The 21691-nt window shown below is 45.7% G+C and overlaps 1 long non-coding RNA gene across 2 annotated transcripts in view; it reads left to right on the top strand.

Annotated features, from left to right (window-relative positions):
- The window catches only part of LOC122691542, a 144411-nt gene extending 123929 nt beyond the window's left edge, over positions 1–20482 (top strand). For both annotated transcript variants that reach the window (XR_006340437.1, XR_006340436.1), the window contains exon 4: positions 16506–20482. This is a non-coding gene — a long non-coding RNA (uncharacterized LOC122691542). The remainder of the gene's footprint in view (positions 1–16505) is intronic.
- Positions 20483–21691: the final 1209 nt, after the last annotated feature.

The following is a 21691-nucleotide window of genomic DNA, read 5'->3' as shown; positions in this document are numbered from 1 at the left end:
TCACACCCTCTCACTGTCTGCTGAGAGCGCTGGACCTGCTGCCCACAGAAATGCACAATAACTGCACATCATTTCGCATATAGACTCAGAATTTTGAGCAAGAGTGGCATGACTACAGCCCGTAGGTCAAATCTGGCCAGTGGTATGTTTCTCGTAAATGAAGTTTTATTGGCACATAGCCACAGTCATTCATCTGTGTATTGCCTATGGCTGCTTTCTTATTCAAGCACAGGATTGAGTGGTTGTAACACACAATGTGATGAACGTGTGACGTCTCAAATACACGTTTCAGCCCCTTACGGAAAAAGTTTGCCAGTTCCTAATTCGGGGAGCAGTTGAGAGCCTGGGGGTGGGTGGTGCCTAGACCCAGGTTAAACCCTTGCTGTAGAAGTGAGAGAGCTACTGAAGGAAGTTAAAGACGACAGCACAATGGTTAGTCCCACTTTGGTTGGCGTGGGTGGTGTGGAAGGTAGGAGTCTGGTAGCAGGGAAACCTTGAGGTGATAGCCCAGAGGACAGGTGGCAAAGTTTGAACGAGGGCAGGGGGGTGGAGTGGCAAGCAGAGATTTCCAGATGCCTACCTCACCAGGTCTGCTTTGCTTCCCTACACCCTCGACTCGGCCCTGGATGCCCACGCCCCTGGCAGTTCTAGGCTGCACTTGACCACGAGCTGCTGCTGGGTTCCACACAGATAGTGTCAAATCAGCCCTCTGAGGCTCATTGCTGGCAGCGTGTAGAGCTCTAATCAGGGAATTCACTCGTCCCCTTCTGCTTTGTGCAGTGCTGGCTTTAAAAAGATCTAAACCCAAAACTTGGTGAAAAAAAGATCTAAAACCGCGTGGGGTTCACCCAGCAAGTCAAAGAGCAAGTGCTTACTGTTGGCATTCAAAACAGCCGCTGCCTTTGAAGTGAGAGGTCTTTTCGGGTCTGCGTCGGGACAAAATGAGGATGCGGTGCGCTCTCACTGGTCACCGCCTCATCGTCCACAGTGCTGGGAGGTGACAAGGAGCAGAGAAGGGATAGCAACGCGTCCCCTCAGAACTGCCCCCCCGCCCAGGGACCACCCGCTCTTCCCGCTCACACTGTCAGGGTTCAGGGGCCACATTTGGAGGTGGGATCCTGGGTTTGAGGCTCCTTGGTCCGTTGACCCTCACTTTTCTCCCCCTCCACCTGGGAGAACTTGTGCTATTATTGCCATAAATAGTGTTCTCAAGGAACAGCTCGGCTAGTGCCAGGCAGCTGTGGGACCCAGGAGTGTTCTCGAGGATCACGAGGTGAGCAAACAGCTGTGAGGGGGAATTGCGCTGAGTTGTGCTTCAGTGTGGATGTACCTCAAAGACATTCTGCCAAGTGAAAAAAAAAATCAGTCACCAAAGACCACAGATTGTATGATCGCATTTATGTGAAATGTCCAGAACAGGCAAATCTGTAGAGACAGAAAGCAGATGAGTGCTTGCCAGCAGCTGGAAGGAGTGAGCAGTGAGCGGGGAGTGAGCGCTTAATTGGTCTGGGTTTTACTTTGGAGTTGATGGAGACATTTTGTTAAACCAGGTGGCGTAGATGAACAGCGTTGTGAATATACCCGATGCCACAAAACTGTTCCCTTCACAGTGGCTGATTTTATGTTGTGTGGATTTCACTTCAGTAAATCATTTCAGGAAGGAAGAGGAGCAGGGGGAGGAGGAGGAGGAAGGTCACGGCCCTGGAAGGTCTACACTCCTCCTTGGGGGATTCCGTCCTGCAGCCGTGCCGCTGTCTCTGTGTTGATGGCCATGCTGCTTGTCCTCCCATTGCTGTTTTCTCTCTGTCCTGCCACCACATGCCATTGGCTGGCCTCCAGAGTTCTCAGATCTACCTGCTCTTTTCCTGTCTCACTGTCACCTGCTTCCTCTAGGACCTTCATCCCCCCAGCCCAGGAAATGCCCTTTCTCCCTGTCTCCAGTCTCCTCACCTCCACCCTGCACCCCTCCACCTACCCCTGGCCATCACCTTCCTCCTACAGCACGTCATGCTGCTGTGCCCCAGGTCTTTTCTGGCTCCCTTCCTTTGGTAGGAAGGAGCCCGGCGTGGCAAACTGAAGACAACCTTGGGCTTGGCTTCGGATGCTCCAGAGCACCCTGCTTCCAACCCTGACTAGAGTGGCCTCTTGGCAAACCCATGAGGGTGTCTGTTAACACAGACTCTGTCTCATTTCTCCCTTTGGTTGCACAGAGGTAATGACAGTCCATCATGGGCTGTGGTGAGAATCAAGTGGCACTGCGTGTGGCCCAGAGTTACTGAGCATTGGCCCAGGCTGACCCTGGACTAAGGACATCGTTTGAGTCTTCTCAAATAATAGAAGGCTGTGTTCTGCCTGTGACTGTGCATATATTTGATCCATCCTCATCGTTGTCAGCATCACTTTTAAAGTCGCCTTCAGCGTGCTCCCGTGCTTGGCCTTTTTGCTTTTATTCTGTGCACTACAGATCGGTTTACTTCCCGTACCTGTGTGTGCATGATGGCTGTACACCATTGCCTGGATGGTCCCCTCTGCGGGGAGCGCCTACGCTTCCCTCAGAGTCGGGCCACTTGCTGTGTCTCTAAATAGCATAGTTTTCCTCCAGGAAGGTCTGAGAGGACTGAGGCTGTTTTCCCAAAGATTCCTCAGGCTCAGGCTGAATCTTCAAAAGTTGAGTAGCCACGGAGAGTTGAGAGAGACAGAGACGCCCAGATCTTCTGGTCCTGGATGCTGAGCCCCCAGCAGAAATTCACCCCACACTCGCAGCCACGTGTCCCACAGTTGTCCCATGAGAAGTCTTGTCCTGGTTGGCCAAATTTTAATCATGCAGACCTTTTGCATTTACATGTTCTACAAAGACCTTAGTCTTTAAGTGTTAAAGTGTCAGTCTTGGGTGGGGCGTTTCATGTAAACGCCCGTGAATCTTCTGAGGGTGTCCGTCTGTGCATCTGTAGTGTGACTGATCCCGGCTCTTGACTCCCTGCCCTGGAACGGACCCGCTTCTCTCATGTGGTCCAGAAGCTTGGCTGCTGCTAGACAGCATCTCCTCTTTCTCTGATAACTCAGGTTGTATCCAGGAGGCCTCATGGGGCGGGAGGTCTGTAAGGAGGCAGGAAACTGACGTGATCAGAAACTGTTTTCTGATCGCTTGACAAATGATACGACTTTCCAAATGTCCAAAGAAAAACAAATTTCTTCCCTCCCTTCATCCATCTCTTTATTCTAATCCCAGTCGTGGAACTGGCTGACAGGGAGCGTAGAGGCCCCAAGTCTTGGCTGAGACATTATGAACAGTGCTCGGTTTACTGATTCCTTGAATAAATGTTTATTCAGCACATACTCTGTGTCAGGGATTTTGCTAGGTGTTGGAATATGGGGTGAAACACATGGACGTGGTCACAGCCCTCTTAAAGTTTATCACGTAATAGGAATGACCAACGTGGGATTACCAGCAGATGGTGTTGGTCCCAGTGGTAGAAACAGGAACGTGAAACAGAGGCATCTCCCTGGTGAGAAGGGGCCTGGGAAGGCTCCCTGCAGTAGTTCCGGTGGGAGCTGAGACCTGAAGAATGGAGAAGAGTGAATGTGCGGGAAGTGTTACCAGCCGCTGGACAAGCACACAGAAAGTCTCAGAGAGACCGCTTGGCGCATCCCAGGAAGCGGAAAGGGGATCGTGGTTGGAAAGGGTGGAGAGTTCCGTTGGGTTTCTGTGGGTGGCAGGGAGGAGAAAAATGGGAAATGAGGCTGGAGAATGTTGTTGGGCCTGACATCCAAGGGCCTCCCTGGCCCCAGGGCGCCCAGAGAGTCTCTTCTGCACAGGGTCATGGTAGGGCTGGAACCACAGGGCCCCTCTGAGTTCTATCTCCCCAGCATTTAAGAGCAGGTTATTGCTACTCAGAACCCTAGTGTCTGCATCTACAAAGGAACACAGTTGACCTGGTCATACATGGAGATAGGAGGACTGGAGGTGGACACATTTCCTTGCCATGAGTTCAAGACTCCCCTGGAGATGCTGATGCTGTGGTCGCTGCTCAGACCTGGCCCCTGTCCCCCTCTGGCCTCAACCAGCAGGCATAGGGCCTGAGAGGCTGACCAGTAGGCAGGCAGCTCATCCACAGACAGAATGCCTGTCATTTTTCTCTGACTTGGAGCAGAGGACTTGGGCACCAAACAGATGCAGACTAGGCTCTTGATGGTGTTATCTGTTCATTTTGTTCATCCAGTCACTCTCTCCAACATAACTTCGCAGCACCAGGGAAGCGCTTGTCATGGTGAGCCAGACAGGCATTGACCCTTGCCACCCTCAGAGACTTTACCATTTGATCAAGAAGAGAGAAATTAAACAGAGAAGTACAAAAACAATCACAGTTTTTAGAGGAGCTAGAAAGGACTAGTAGAGCATTGCCCAGTGCTCCTTGATTGTATGGAAGCTTATGGTTTGAATCTTGGATCTACTGCCTGTCTGATGGGAAGGTTCCTGGACCCTTCTGTGCCTTGGTTTCCTCATTTGTGAAGCATGAAGAGTGGGGCTCAATCATGTCAGCAATGGTGGTTTTAAACTTTGCTGTATCCGAATCACCTGGTGAGATCTTAAACATCCCAGTGCCCAGACTACACCCACACCAACTTACTCAGGATCTCTGGAGGTGGGGCCCAGACATTTAAGTTTCCTTAGAAGTTCCTAGGTGATTGCAATGCGCAGCCAAGTTTGGGAACCAGCACTCTAGCCCAGCCCTTCTCACACGTCCATGTGCATGTGAATCAACTAGAGTCTTGGAAAAGACTTCTGATTTATTAGCTCTGGGATGGGACTGGATTGTTTACATTTCCAACAGGGCCTGGTGGGTCCTCAGCTGGGGTGATTTTACATCCAGAGGACCTCAGGCAATGTCCAGAGACGCTTTCAGTTGCCAGAACTTGGGGTGCAGGAAGGTGGTGTTAGCAGCCAGTGGGTGCAGGTCAAGGATACTGCCAAACATCCCACAGTGCACAGGACAGCTCCCACAACAGAGAGGTTTCTGGCCCCAGACGTCACCAGTGTCAAGGGCTGAGAAACCCTTTGCCAGGGTGAAGCTGATGCTGCTGGTCCCACTGACCATGCTCTGAGGAGCAGCAGAGTCACCTCCTCCAGCTCAGCCACGACTCTGGGCTAAGCTATCCAAGAGTGACTGAGAATTCCTCACAAAGCAAGCTGATGCAGTGAGCCAAGATCGAATATTGTCTTTGGTTGGGGTTTTGGTGAAAGGCAGAGAGGATGTCACCAGCTCCAATCATCGGTGTTAGAGAAGCAGCCGTTTGAATGTGTGTAAGGATGTAGCACTGAGAAATCAAAAGGAAGCTCCCACGTTTCCACCGGGTTTAAGCAGGAAAGACAAAAGAACTAAAGAAGGCAAGCGCATGAATTATTAACAGGCCCGGGTGTGAAAGTGTGGTGCAAGCCTTTTTAACACTGTTTGAGATCAGGATGAGGAAAAATGGGCAGAGACTTAATTGTTTCATTGACTTTTGCAGAGGAAACCCAGAGTCATCAGATATACACAGGGAGGGCAGAGGAAGAATTCACGCACAACACTCTCCTCCCTCACTTTTCTGTTAAGATTAATTTGTAATTTATGGTTCTAATGACCTGCCTGGTGATGGGGTTGAGATCTGGATGTAGGATTCATGGCACGGCCACCGTCCCCCAGCTCTCTGAAGCCTTCCCTCCACCCCACTCCCCCCACCCTCTTCAAGACCCCCGACATTTCTCATCCAGATGAGCGCTGTGGGCTTCCACGCGGCTTTCCTGCATTTGCTTTGTCAGCCTTCCCTTCGAAGTGTCTCCACATGGTGACCGATGGGAGGTGTCTCAGAAGGACAGCTGACCACTGCTGCCCAGGGGAAGCTCTTTAATGGCACCTCAGGCTGTGGCCAGTTACGTTTCCTAGGGTTCCCCTATTCTCTAGATCCGTGTTCCTCTTAGCATGATCCATGGACCCTACTGGGTCTCCAAGAGTCTTTCAGGGGGTCTGCAAGGTCTAAGCTATTTTCATAATATATTAAGACATTACTTGCCTTTATCGCCATGTTGACAGTTTCCCTGATGGCACAAAAGCCACGGTGGATGACAGAGCTGGTGCCTTAGCAGGAATCTAAGCAGCAGCAGAACTGCACAAGCTGTCATTGTGCCCTGCATGCCTGTGCTCTCTCGGTGACACAGAAGACAAGCAAATAAGTACACAAAGCATTTTTTTCACAAAGCATTTTTCCCTTAAGAATGTCCTAAATAAAGCAATACTAATGATTAATGTAATTAAATCTCAACTCTTGAATACACATCTTTTCATATTTTGTGTGATGCATCAGGAAGCTTGCAGAAAGCACTCCCACTTCTGCTGTCTGGCAAAGCACAATGGTGGCCTCCAGGCAAAGCACTTGTGTGTGTGAGTTGTGAGCTCAACTAGCCACTTTCTTCATGCAACACCATTTCACTTGGAAGAGCAACTGACAGACAAATTATAATTATTCAGGCTGAGGTATTTGGCAGACACTTTCTTGAAAACAAAAAAGATAGGCCTGTCACTTCAAGGAAAACAACTGATAGTATTTTTTGCCACTGCTAAAATGCAACCTTTCAAGTGAAAATTAGAATTTCGTACAACTTGTATCTGCAACTGCAAGCTTGACAGCATCCCAATACTTAAATACTTCTGTGATGAGATTGATGGTATTAATCTTATGTGTATGTTCAGTCATGTCCGACTCTGTGTGACCCCACCAGGTTCCTCTGTCCGTGGAATTTTCCAGGAAAGAATACTAGAGTGGGTTTCCATTTCCTTCTCCAGGGGATCTTCCAGAGCCAGAGATCGAACCTGAATCTCTTTTGTCTCCTGCAATGGCAGGTTGATTCTTTTATCATGAGTGCCAGTAAATGTGAATTTTTAAAAAATGTGGTACAAGCAAAATATGAAAATATTTTAAAATCTGCATAACTCAGAGAATCTATATTTTCCAAATGAATTATTATGAATGGGTTCAAGAACCATTCAAAGTATGAGATGGAACCCTGGATTTTAACTGGGCAGAGTACAAAATAAATTAATGATAAGGTTTCAGATTCTACCATGCAACTAACCTTTAAGAAATATCTCTTGTTGAGTTTTGGTGTAGTATCAAACAAGACTACACACAGTTACTTGGAAAAAACTATTATAACATTCTTCTCTATTTTAGTTACATGTCTATGTGAGTCTGGCTTTGGTTCATATTCTTTAACCAAAAATTAAATTATAACAGATTGAATGCAGAAGTCTGCGTGAGAACCTAGCTATCTTCTAAGCCAGACATTAAAGGGATTTGCAAAAAATGTTTTGTTAAACAATGTCACTCTTGTCACTGAATTGTTTTCTTAAATTGAAAACTATACTATTACTAAACAAAGCTGTGTTCCTTATGTTGGCATGTAATGGATTTACTATTATTATTGTAAATAAGTAGATAAATATTAAAATTTCGTGAGTTTGAATTTGTGAAGTGTAAATACTGATAGATATAACTCACATAAACGAAAACTGTTTGGGAACCTCAGTAGATGGTAAGTGTGTCAATGGGTCCTCAAGATCGGAAGTTGAGACCTGCCACCCTAGACCTTCACCCATGTCGCCTCTGATCTCCTCTGTGCTCGGAACAACGTGTGACTCTTGTTTTTAACCAGTAATGTGCACCACCCTGGAGAGCCTTGCGTTTCAGAGAGTGATCACATTACATTATCAGCTGAAGTTTCGCAGGGCTAAGGAATTTGGGAGTTTGGGAGACTTAATGACTTGCAGCATGGAAAGCCATGCTGTGAAAAATAATATCAAACAGCTGGTGGGAACTGAATGCCCCCTGAGAGCTGCCCTTGGATGCGTCTGTCTTTCACTCTGAACTCATGGAACCTGTAACTATCAACCTTCCCGTGCAGCAGGAGCTGGGCTGGGCCACGTGTGGATGGCTCCTCAGTCCTCCTTCTACAAAGGGCGCTTGCAAAGGATGGGTTGTATTCATGGTGTTGCCTCCTCAGAGCGGCATCTTTTTTCTCCTTTCTCAGAGGTGACCTGAAAGTCACCATCAAGACCCGAATAGGCTAGCTTCCCATGAGAACGCTGCCCCTTCCACAAGCCCACCTCCTCAGAGCTGCAGGCATTTTCAGGCCTCATTAAGCCTCCTCATGGAGTAAGCTGTCTTGGCCTGGACCAGATGGACTCCCCGAGGAGATTTGGCTAAAACATCTTCTCCTGAATGTCTGAAGCTCCCATGCTCACAGGCACCCATCTGTTCCTCTTGAAAATGCATCTCAGCCACTGGGTTTGGAATGATCTGGAATTATCACTGCAAATGAAATATCCCTGCCCCATTTCCTCTGACACCCAGTTCCCACTTTCACAAGTGTTTGGTTTGCTGGGAAGGCAGACTTCGGGGTGACAGTAGCATTTTGGATTTGGTGTCAGGTTGTAGCACGTAAATCCTGCCATTCACCCGCTGGTTCTCCCGTCTCCCGAGTCAAGGTTGCTATATGAATAAGGGCAACGACTAAATGGAAAATGCAGAAAGGCTTAGATGGAAATCCATTTCTCTTGGAATGTTATATAGTCTCCCTCTATGGGTTTTTTCCTGTTTTGGATAATTTTGAACCAGTGGATTCATGATATATGGCTTTTTTGGGACTGGCTTATTTCACTTAGTATAAAGTTTTCAAGATAGATCGTGGCGTAGCATATGTCAGTTCCTCATTTGTTTTTGTTGTCAAATAATATTCCTTGGTGATATTTATTCATTCATGGGTTGATAGACATTTGGTTGTTTGCCAGTTTGTGGCTCTAATGATACTGTGTGCATTCATGTAAAGGTTTCTGTGTGAGCCTCAGTTCTCTGTTCTCTTGGATGTATGTCTAGGAGTGGAACTGGTCAGTCTTACGGTGACTATATGTTTAGAATTTCAAAGGACTGCCAGATTGTTTTTCATAGTAGCTATGCCATTTTATAATTCCACCAACAATTTATGAGGGTTCTAGTTTTTTTATATCCTCACCAAGACTTATTATTGTTGGTCTTATTGATTGATTGATTCATTCATTCATTTATTGAACAATTAGGGAATTTCCTGGTGGTCCAGTGGCTAAGACTCCATGCTTCCTGTGCAGGGGGCCCAGGTTCTGCTCCTGGTCAGGGAACTAAGCCCGACAAGTCACATCTAAGAGTTTGCATGCTTCAAGGAAAGGATCTTGCATGTGGCAAAGAAGATCGAAGATTCCACGTGCTGCAACTAAGACCTGGTGCAGCCAAATAAATAAATGTTAGTATTAAAAAACCCAACTAGTTACTGCGTACCCGTGTGTGGTAGAGCCTAGGGAATAAAAGTTAGAAAATCACATAAGGAGCTTATGATATTTTGGCAGAGACCAAAAGACCAAATGAAAATGCAAATAAAAGTAAAAATGCAATTATGAGGGAAATTACAGTGGGGTGGTTGTACATGATGTTACGTGACTATATACCAGGGTGGTTTGACTTTGTCCAGGGGCTCAGGGAAGGTTTCCCTTAGGAGGCAATGATTGAGCTGAGATGTACAAGCTGAATAAGAGCTTAGTAGATATTTGATCATAAACAAGCGTGTTAATGAATCTCTGCCTCAGTTCTGCCTTTGTCATGGAGAGTTTGCCAGATCCACAAAACAGAGTGGTAAGGGGAACTCAATGAAAGTTATTGTTAGGGAAGGATTAGACCCCTCAGTTAGTGACCCCCTGGTTTCCTTTTGTAATCTCCTACCCTCCCTCACTCTCCAGAAGGAAGGGTCTCTAGACAAATGACGGTATTCATGGTGATGGTGGTGGTGATGACGTTGAGGTAGGCTCTGATTTGATAGGTGCCTTCTATGTGTCGAGCACTGTGCTAAGTCATTTTAAACATCTTATTCATTTCTTATAATGACATTGCAATAGAAGGAGGTCAGCATGAGAGTAGAATGAAGAAGAAAAGGAAAAAGGCAATGGGGAAGAAAAGCAGTGAGTTTAGGTATGAGGGAATTGGCCTTGTAGTTGAAGAAGTGACTCTTAAGATAAATGTTTCTTAAGTCCATATTCACAGAGCACCTGAAATAGACATTTGGTTTCAGAAAATATACTTTCATGCAATTTAATTCTGTTTATACTTAGAAGGGTATTTTACTTCTTGAATATGGAATGCAGTTTCTTTTATTTTAAATTACTTCTCTGGTATTAAACTAAATAGTTTAGCTTAATCACATATAACAAACCTCCCAGTATAAGGGCCTGGATCTCAAATCTTGCTACAAATTAGTTTCCAGCCCAGGCAATAAATGCATACCTGGAGCAAATTCAAGAAGGGAAACCACTTTAATTAGGTTTGAAAGTGTCTCCAATCAGTTCCAGAATAGCTGTCACTGGATTTATGATGTACCTTCCAAATTGTAACTCTTTTCATATTCACCTGAAGTGAGAAGGCCACAGAGAAATTGAACTTGATTTCTTGAAACCTAAACATTTATCTCCCCAAACAATTGTCTCTAGAAAAGATGGGCAAGACTGATGGAAGGCAGGCCGGCTCACCTATCTGTTAGCCTCTATGGTAGTTTCCACTTAATTGCAAGGGTTCTAGAAGGATTAATCCAATCAAACCTTCCTTGGAACATCTCCATAAGTATAGTCTGACCCCACTAATCTGTCACGCAACAACTGCATTCACTTTTACATTTGTGTCCAAATGACAGTAATGCATGGCTTTCCTGGAGGAGGAGCTGGTGCTGAGACTCAGAGGTTAGATGATTTGCAGAATATCACTGACTTCTAAGTGTCAGAACCAGGATTCAAGCCCAGATTACTCCAGTTCCAGTATTTTGAGCCCAAGGAACATACTCAGAATAAAATATCAGCAATAAAAATGATGATCAGTCATCTCACGAGTGGCCTGTTAATTTTTGTTGGATTCTTTTAGCCTTGCTTTCGCAGCCATAGTACATGATTGTGACAAAACTCAAGGAAGTAGATAGCAGGGCATGGCAGAAAGGCGTGATGCCAGAGTTGGAAAAGTGGGAGTAGAGCCTGGCTTTCCACTTCTCACCGCTGCGACTTCGGGCTTAACCACTCTGACGTGAGTCTGAGTAAGCTCCGGGAGTTGGTGATGGACAGGGAGGCCTGGCGTGCTGCGGTCCACGGGGTCACAAAGAGTCAGAACGACTGAGCGACTGAACTGAACTGAACTGACTCTGACATTTCGTCTCCTCCTCTGGGTAGAGGGAATTAACACCCTGGGTAGAGAGTGTGATGAAGTTGAAGGGAGAAAATGCCTTGTGAACTCTAAATTGCCTTCACATTGCTTACTATTTTTAATATCTAAAAGAATACCATGAAGTCTGACAGGAGAGGCATGCAAGGTCTGCTCTGAGAGGTAACTGGAGACGTACTTTGTCAGAAAGTCACCATGTCTCTGAGCCTTGACCACTCACCGACCAGCTCTTTAATTCTTATGTAAATGGCATAGTAAGTGTGAAGAAGGTAGGGTATCTGGGTTAGGATTCCTAGTATCTCCACACTGTAGAAATACTTTATGAATAATATCTCATTAAATAAATCTATGTGATGGGTAGCAGCGCTATAACCCTCACTTCACAGATGCTAACTGAGCTCACATTGCTTCAATGTACTCCAGTCCAGCTAAACTGTAATTTCCTTTGATTCCCAACCTTTCTTCCCTTCCATTTACTTGTTATTATCAAAGTAGTTTGCAAATGGAGATTATTTAACTCTTTCTCCTAGATGACTGTCATTTAACTTTGCTTGTAAGGTGATGTGGTAGGCAGGGGACTTCCCTGGCGGTCCAGTATCTAAGACTGCACTCCGAATGCAGGGGGCCTGGGTTCACCTCCTGGTCAGGGAACCAGATTCCCACATACTGCAACTAAGAGTTTGCACGCCACAGTGAAGATTGAGGACCTTCTGCAGCTAAGACCTGGTGCAGCCAAATTAAATCAGTGAGGGAAAAAATAAATACATTTTAAAAAGATGATGTAGTAGGGAGAATAAGCCTCCCCCCACTGACCGCCCACCCACCCCCCCCAAGAAAAAAGATGTCCACATCATAATTTCAGGATCTGTGAATGTGTTACCTTACATGGCAGAAGGGACTTTGCAGATATGATTAAAGTAAGGCTCTCAAGATGGGGAGATTACTTTAGATTATGTGGATAGGCCCAATATCATCAAAAGCTTCCAGGATAATTAATACAAATGCCAGAGACAGAGATATGAGGACAAAGCAAAGGCCGGAGTGATGAATTTTGAAGATGGAGCAAGAGGTAGGAAGGCATGCAGTCTATAGAAGCTGCTGGAGAAGGGAATGGCAACCCACTCCAGTGTTCTTGCCTGGAGAATCCCATGGACAGAGGAGCCTGGCAGGCTACAGTCCATGGGGTCGCAAGAGTCGGGCATGACATAGTGACTGAACCACCATAGAAGCTGTAAAAGATGAGAAAAAGGATTCTCCCTTAGAGCCTCTGGGAGGAACCCAGTCCTGCTGACACTGCAGTTTTAGTCCAGTAAGACAGACCTACTTTGGACTTCAGACCTCAAGAATATTGGGTTTTAAGCTACTAAGCTTGTGTTGTGTTAAGTTTGTGGTAATTTGTTGTAGCAGCAATGGGAAACTAATACAGAGGATCAGACCGAAGGAGTGTTCTTGGCAAGCCTACCAGTCAAGACACAATCTCAAACATTCAAGTATGTAGAGCTGTACTGTGGGCTATAACATTCTTAGCAGCAGCGGATTGTGAAGCCAGCCAGTGAGGTCAAGCCCACGCGGCTGGGGAGTGCAGCTCCAGGAATCCAAGTTCAAGTCTTTCCAACCGTGTCACCCTCCTTGTTCATAAATGTGGTCTGCGTGGTGACTCACGCCAGGGCCTACAGCCGGTTGCCAGCAGAGCTGGACTGAAATGTGGTCCTCGCGCTCCAGATACATTTCTTCAAAAGCAGTGATGTGGACCACAGACTCATCACAGAACGGGGATGTCTGACCTGGTCCTTCTGCCTCTCCCACTTGACTCATTTCCGAAAGTACCTGAGTGTGGTGCTCAGCCTTCACCTGTGACTACCCTGTCCTCACTCATGGTCCCGTGTGATAACTGGTTGGCAGACAGTAGAGCCCGTTGTGAAGTAATCACCAGTGGAGTGGTTAATGTTTGCTGAATGTCCCAAGACTGCACTTTGATTCCCGTCACCACCACCCATTATTGAGGGAGAGTCCTGATAGTGGAATCTCTCGGCATAAACAAGGGCTGGGGTTACTCATGGTTCAGGGCGTACCCTATAGAATACTGTGTCCTCCCCAGTGCTGAGCTTAGGATGCAGCTAGATGACAACGTGTTAGTCGCTCCGTTGTGTCAGAGACTCTTTTGTGTGACCCTAAGGACTGTAGCCCACCAGGCTCCTCTGTTCGTGGGATTTTCCAGGCAAGAATACTGGAGTGGGTAGCCATTCCCTTCTCCAGGGGATCTTCTCGACTCAGGGATCAAACCTGGTCTTCTGCATTGCAGGCAGATTCTTACCTTCTGAGCCACCAGGGAAGCCCAAAGTTGTGTTTCTGGGGAAAGGAAGGAAACTGAATGTGGACGGGCACCCATTTTGTACACAGAATTACACCTAGTGAATTCAGATGGCTTTGTCTCACAGTGGCATTGTGAAGGATTATGGTTCTTCTTTCTAAATGTGGAAACTGAGGCACACATCCAGTGGGTAACAGGGCTAGAAGTAGTGCTGGGGAGTTTAGAAGTGTGGGATTAGTGTGGAAAAAAACAGAGTTATTGTTCATACATTTGGGTAACAAAAGGCATTTAATGTCCTCTGTTTGCACCTGTGAACAGGAGCGTTTGAATTCCAGCATTGACCCACACATGTAGTTTATTTTGACCTACTAATGTCCTGAATAGAGCTGATCTAAATCTACTTGTGTGGGGTGCTGGGTTGATGCAAACTACACCAGGGTAGGTTTCAAAGACTTGAATTGTAGCTTGGATATTATTATTATTTTATCTTGGACAAATTAAAAATTTTGAAAGAGGCTTTCCCTTGGGACTTTCTTACCTATCAAGGTAGCATAATATAGAGAATATCATAGGTTTTGAAAACAGGAAAACCAGGTTAAAATTCTAGTGGCCTTATATGAACTGTGGCCTTATGCTCCATAACCTCTCTTGCCCTCAAGTTCATCATTAGGAAAATAATTATATGGAGCTAGTTGGGCTGTTTCAGCACTGCAAGTAATAAATTGCAAGCATCCAGAAGGCCCACTGGTGCCTGGTTTCCCTTAAGTGGTAGCTCTCCAGTGAGGGACATTTGTCTAAGTCATCTCTGGATCTCCTGCACGTCTCACATTTTTGTTTCTTAAAACCTTTGACTACTGTTTATGGGAAACTTATTATGCAGTAGGCTATATGCCAAGGATTATACTTGCATTATCTCAATAAAGCTTCATCACAATTTTAGGAGGTATCAGAATAATTGTAGATAAGGAGAAGATAAATAAGTTGTCCCTGTAACTAAAAATACTGATAGAATCAAGATCTGAATCTAAATATGACCATCTCTGGAACTCCCACTCTTAAAATTAAGCTCATATTCATAACATATATGTCTACACATATTATCACTTTTGTAGAAAAAGCTGGACACCAGTTCCCCCCCACCCAAAGCAAGTTGACAACCCTGTGAATTACTGAGTCCTTGAGAGTCCCTACATGGCACTGGGATGAGAAAAACCCAGTACACACCACACCAATGCTTTCTACCAGAAGTTGTAACTGAGACTAATTGTCAGAGGTGTGAGGAAATTGAGATTCAGGTATTTGACTGCCCTTATTCTCAATGAGTGGAAGAGCTGCTGCTCAAAGCTGATGGGAACTTGCCTCTCTGAGAACCAATCAGGAGAAGTTTGGGTTCTCATCCTGGTTTTTTCTCTCTTCCTTCCAGCTGATTCTCAACCATTTTATAGGTTAAGCCGTAGGTTGGGAAAGCAGATGACTGAATTCTGTAACTTCATTCAGCTCACTTCCCCCCAAATTCACAATTAGTGAGCTTCTGTAATCTGCCAGGTAAGCTGCTAGCAACAAGAATCCCGGACTTCCCTGGTGGTTCAGTGGCTAAGACTCTATGCTCCGAAGGCAGTGGGCTGAGTCCAACCCCTGGTCAGGGAACCGGATCCCACACGCTGCAGCTGAAGGGCCCACATGCCACCACAAAGACTGAAGACTCCGTGTGCTGCAACCAAGACCCAGTACAGCCAAATAAATAAATAATGTTTATAAAAAGAGTGCCAGAAAGATAAGGTCCTTATCCTCAAATGAAACTTTAAGAAGCCTTGATCTGTAGCATCTGCCAGTTTCTGTGGTGTAAATACTCCCCCCATTTTAGGCTTCACATGTGATGTTACTGAATGTGGAGTGGGGAGGAGTTACCTACTGGCTCTGGTAAACCTGTACTGTCTGGCTCCAGCCTTCCCCCTGGCTTCTTAAATTTCATCTTTGCTGGAAAACAGGCCCCTTCTTTGCCTAGTTAGTCCCCTCTTACCCTTCAGATCCTCACACAGGTGTCCCTTCTGCAGAAGTTTCAACTGGACCCTTGTCCCAGATGGAAAGCCTTCGGAGAGCTTGAGAGGTCTTTCTAGGCGTGGCCCTCATTCAGGAAGTATGAGAAAGCGCTTCCAGAGAGATTTTGACTGTGACTACACGAGAAGGACTTCCCCAGTAGCTCAGCAGTAAAAGAATCTCTCTGCAATGCAGGAGATGCACAGAAGATCTGAGTTCGATTCCTGGGTCGGGAAGATGCCCTGCAGAAGGAAATGGCACCCCACTCCAGTATTTTTGCCTGGGAAATCCCATGGACAGAGGAGTCTGGTGGGCTCCAGTCCATGGGGTTACAAAAGTGTTGGACACAACTTAGCAACGAAACAACAGTGAGAACACCTACGAACCTCTGATCAGGGCCTAGAGATGAGTGTGATGTGAACCCAAGCTTGAGGCAGCCTTGTGAGAGGAAACTTCTCTGTCAAAATGGCTCTTGGAGTGAGTCCCGGGTCCCAAGGGAACTTTCATCACAAAGCAAACGCAGTTTTCCCACAAAACAGCTGGAAAGGGTTGGGCCAGCTGACATAGGCCCCACACGGTACTGAAGTCCCCCACTCCACCTGCTCATTGTTGAGCCCTGGGTAACACTCTTATTTTAAGCCGGGTGAGGTTCTAACTCCCAGGGGTGTTTTAGGTGCCTCAGGGCAGCGCTAAGACATTTAGTCTAGGGCTTTGGAAATACTGCAGCAGTGCCATTGTCTTCTCTCTAGAGGCTGCTGGGCTGACTTGGATAAAATAAGAAATGGCTTGACCCCTTAGCCTCAGACAAAATCAGGACAAAATTAAATGCTTGAACTTTCCTGGACTTCACCCTACTTCTGCCCTATCGGTCTCACTTGCCTCTGCCTTCCCTTCCCAGTGGCCACTCACAGCCAGCTCTGAGGACATCCTGCCTGGACGTCTCTCTGCCTGGGGTATTTCTGGCCTCACCCAAGATAGGAAGAACCTGAAGTCTCCTGAGAGCCTCACCTCTAGAGGTCACCTGTCTGAGTCTGCAGTCACGAGAGAGAGGAGCGTTTGCAAGACGGGGTCAGTGGCTGAACTCGCACCTGCTGATGGAACTAAGCCGCCGACTCTTCTGAGGGTCACCTTTGCCATTCACCACCATTGCCTGGGAAGTTGATTCTTTTTCCCTCGTGACCTGCTCTGACACCAAAGAGCTCTCTGGTGCCTCCTCTTGGGTCCAGGTGGCCTTTATCCAAAAAGGCTGGACCAGGGACACTTCTATTGAACTCCTCCTGTGCAGGTAAAGAACGGCCATCCCTGTCTTCACTTTTACCACCATCACTGCCAACATTCCAGAGCTCCAGTGGCTCCTCTGTCCATGGGACTTCCCAGGCAAGAATACTGAGGTTGGGTTGCCATTTCCTATTCCAGGGGATCCTCCCGAACCAGGGATTGAACCTGCATTGCTTACATCTCCTGCATGAGCAGGGGGGTTCTTTTCCACTAGTGCCACGTGGGACGCCCACCTCTGATGGTAACTTTGGCTTACCAGCTCTCTGATGACTCTGCCGAGCTTTTCTCACATTGAGAAATGGTCTAGGACCCTTGCTCTGCACATATTGTTTCTCTAGAGAATTCCCACTAAACGCCTGTATATCTGTTTGTGAGTTTCCTGTTGTTTCTCTAAGCAATTGTCACAAAATTAGTGGCTTAAAAAGACACAAATGTATTCTCTTACACTTCTGGAAGTCAGGAGCCCAATATGGGTCTCTGGGCTAAAATCGAAGTATCACTGGGCTGCATTCCTTATGGAGGCTCCAGTGGAGAATCTACTTCCTTGTCTTTTTCCAGTTGCTGGAAGCCACCTGCATTTCTTGGCTCATGGCCCTTTCTTCCATCTTCAAAGCTGGCAGTGTAGCATCTTCAGATCTCTCTGCCTCTGACCTTCCTCCCTCTTTTAAGGAAGGACTCGTTTGATCATGTTGGGCCCATCTGGATAATCTCACATACTCTTCCCATCTTAGTATCCTTAATCACATCTGCAAAGCAGGGTAAACATATTCACAGGTTCTAGGTGTTAGGAGGTGAGTATCTTTGGGGACCATTATTCTGTCTACCATAATCTCTTGATGCCTAATTCAGGAATCGGCTATTCTAGGAAGCCTTCTCTTAGTTAAAAGCAACTACTCATCCATATGAAATACATAATTTTAATTTTATCATATATTATAATATTGTGTTATTTAATAAATCACCCATCACTGCCCTTGTTTTCTTACTTATGTCCCTTGAAATAGATGGTGAGAACCACGGGGTATAGGGTCATGTCTTATTCAATCTGTAGCCCCCAAGTCGAGCAGAGTGCCTCAGTTTAGGTTTCAATAAATACTCACCTGAACTGAAGCATGCACTTTGTGATATGCAGATTGCATTTTGACGGGGACAATCCAGAACACCATTTGTAGAGTGTCCAATATGTAAGACCAACTAGACCGGGGGGGCGCATAATACAGGTAGAAATTTGGGAAGATATCACAGTCCAGCCTAATTTAGAAGGCTGAGTGGAAGCACCAAGGCTGGGAGTGTGATCCAACGTAGTATCTTGGGAAAGTAACAATCTCTTGGAGTTGCTGAAACATAAAATTCAAGTAGGAGTAGAGCCTGAAGATGAGGCTAGAGGGAAGAAATGGAAATTCAGGCCAGACTCTTCTACATTTTACTAAGGAGTTGGGACTTTGTTCTGTAGACAATTGAGCTTCCCTGATAACTCAGTTAGTAAAGAATCTGCCTGCAATGCAGGAGACCTCGGTTCTATTCCTGGATCAGCAAGATCTGCTGGAGAAGGGATAGATTACCCACTCCAGTATTCTGGCCTGGAGAATTCCATGGACTGTATAGTCCATGGACTCGCAAAGAGTCGGACACAACTGAGCAACTTTCACTTTCTGTAGGCAACAGAGAGCCAGCATGTATTTCTCAGTTGAGTAATATGACGGAATTGTTATCTCCTGAATGTGGAGGGTGAGGGAGAAGACAGCAGACTGAAGGCGGGGAGATTGGGGTGGTTCATAGGAGGCAGACGTATGCTCTGGGTCAAGTCTGTGAGAAGCGGGACAGAGGAGCAGACCTCCCGGTTAAACACCGAGGTCAGCAAGGCAGAGACTGTGCACGTTTCAGCTCACCTTTCGTCCTGGCCCCACCGAGCATCAGTAGGCTCTCAATGCGCAGGGATTTGCAAGTAAGTGACAAGACTGATTTGAGTGATGTTAAAAAAAAAAAAAAAAAAAGGACCGATGCAACTGGGTGACTTGGGAACTCCAAATAAACATGTTAGACTTAGTCGGCGAGCATAGCGCGTAGTGCAGGATCGTGCTAGGAGGGTGGTTTTAACTGGCTGTCCTTTGGCCGTCAGATGACTGACTCGGGGTGTGTGTGCTGGAGGTGGGCTGGGGGAGGGCAGTGGCCCCTCCCTCTTGGTTTCCAGACACTGGATCTCCCTGCCTCCTGCCCCTTGACCTTCCAGGCACCTCTCCCCGGCCCCTCCTTGCCAGGCACACCGCTCTGGGCTAATTCTCGGCTACTCAGGTTTCTAGTCTAGCTTGCCCCAGAGGGCATCCTGCATAGCATTCCTTCTCCAGCCCACTCGGGGATTCTTAAGTTTAACCTCATTTCCATACTCCCAGCATTTGCCAGCAAATTCATTTGGACTCATTTTGAATAAGCTCCTGGGTGCTTGGCTCAGACCTTAAATATTTCACTTGATTTGTGTTTGAGAGGGGAGGGGAACCCACAAACAAACAAAAAATGATGGCTCTATATAAAATGACAAATATTTATTGGACTTTTCAAAATGCATACAATAATTCTAAAGGCCTCTGGGAAAATGTTAAATTAAAAACTGTGCAGTAAACAACCTGTGAAATCAACTGCTCTTGGTACATAAAGGTCTGTTTCTCCCATTGGTGTGTATAGGCTTAGACCATTTGGCCACCACTATCTTTATAAATAGAAAGTGATGATGAAACATTGCATTTCAGTGATTCATAGGCTAATTAAAAAAAAAATACACCCTCACCAACAAAATTCTTTCTTCCCTCTTGCTTCAGTATGTGAATTACCTGTCTGTAATTCAATCGACTTAGAGAAATTGATCTATGAGGAGATTTTTAAATCTATAGTTTTACCACAATTGGGAGACTCTGAATAACATAATTGACCAAATATAATTCTCATCTCTAAGGCTCACCCTTGATATGTCAATATTTCAGAAAGGAACGAAACCAACAATTATTGAGTACCTACTGTGTGCCAGGTTTTGAGCTAAGTGTCTTTTTGATCCATTCTTATTTTAGCTGCATCTTTGCTGTAGCAAAATGTATATGTATATGATCTCTATCTTATAGATTAGAGAAGGACAGCTCAGGAAAGCTAAGTGCCTTGTGTGGAATGACCTAAGAAGTGGGCAAAGCAGGATTCAAGAATTCAAGCAGATGTCTGTAACCTGCAGAAGGAATGGTCATAGGAATGAATGCAGGGACAGTTGTCAGACACCTCACTGGTGATTTTCTTCCTCTGTCCTGGTTTGCAAAGCATCAGCTCAGGCACTGCACATTGCCAGTTAAATAGATTCAGAGGTCGGTGTGTGCAAGAGAGGAGCCTCCTCTTCAGCAGGCCACACGTCAACTATTATGATTCCTTGGGAAGTACTGTCTTGTTGCTGAAGTTAGCGGGGATGCTCTTGCTATAAGGGGTGATGTTGGTTTCGGGTTAAGATGGTGTATTTATTTCCTAGGACTGTCTTGGGCTTCCCTGGTAGCTCAGATGGTAAAGAATCTGCCTGCAATGTGGGAGACCTGGGTTCCATCCCTGGGTTAGGAAGATGCCCTGGAGGAGGAAATGACAACCCACTCCAGTATTCTTGCCTGGAGAATCCCCATGGATGGAGGAGCCTGGCAGGCTATAGTCCACGGGGTCGCAAAGAGTCGGACAGGACTGAGCGGCTAAGCACACAGTGCCTAGGGCTGTCCTAAGAAAATACCGCATCTTGGGTGGCTTCAAACAATAGAAATCGATTCCGTCACAGTTCCGGAGGCCAGAGTGTTGGCAGGGTTGATTCCTCCTGGGGACTCTGAGAGTGAAACTGCCCCGTGCCTTTCTCCAGTTTCTGCTGGTTGCAAGGACTCCTTGGGGTTCCTTGTCCTGTAGATGCATCACTACGGTTCCTGCCTCCGTCTTCACATCGCATTCTTCTCTAAGGACACCCTCATTGGATTTATAGCCTGCCTTAATCCAGTATGATTTCATCTCCATCCTTACCTTAGTCACACATGCAAATACCCTTTCTCCAAATATGGTCACATTCTGATGTTCTTGGTGGACAGGAACTTTTTTGGAGGGCACTATTCAACCCATTACAGATGGATGTTGTTTAAGGCATTTAGAAAGTATTTAGATAAAATGCTAGAAGCATTTGATGCTTAATTTTATTAAATATCTTTTTGACTTTCTCTGAGATAAAAAAATATCTTCATTGGCAGATTGAAGAGGGTCAATCTATTAACAGATTCTCTATTATTAAATGGTACTTTTATGATGGTATCGAGTTCTTAGTGTGTGCTATTATTGAAATACATTACTGGGCTCAGTTTAATAATCTCTTATTTAGAATTTTTGTATTTATATTCCCATATAAAAGAGAACTGCAGTTTGTGGTTTGAAGTATTTCAACTCAGTTACAGAATCATTCCTGATTCAAAGCAGACTAGGAATTGCCTAACTTTTAAACATTCTGGATAACATTACATGTTGTGAAAATCAGTTAATCTTTGAAATTACTTGCCTATTAAATCTTACAGACCCAATGCCATTTTACTTAAGTGACAGTATGAAACTTTAAAAAAAGAGTTCTATTCAAATAAATAGTTATTGATCTAGACAAATGGATCAATTTTGATAGCCTCTTGGAAACTGTTTTAGCATTTCACTATGATTTTTCAAACTAATTAGTTGAATGTCATATAGCATTCTTTAAAGGCTCTGCCCTGCTTCTTGTACATACATTGTGCTTTTGTGTTTCCTCCTTTTTTCCTCATCACTTGA

The sequence above is a fragment of the Cervus elaphus genome, chromosome 4 (genome assembly GCF_910594005.1).
Source record: "Cervus elaphus chromosome 4, mCerEla1.1, whole genome shotgun sequence".
NCBI lineage: Eukaryota > Metazoa > Chordata > Mammalia > Artiodactyla > Cervidae > Cervus > Cervus elaphus.
This window is presented reverse-complemented; position numbering and strand designations above follow the sequence as displayed.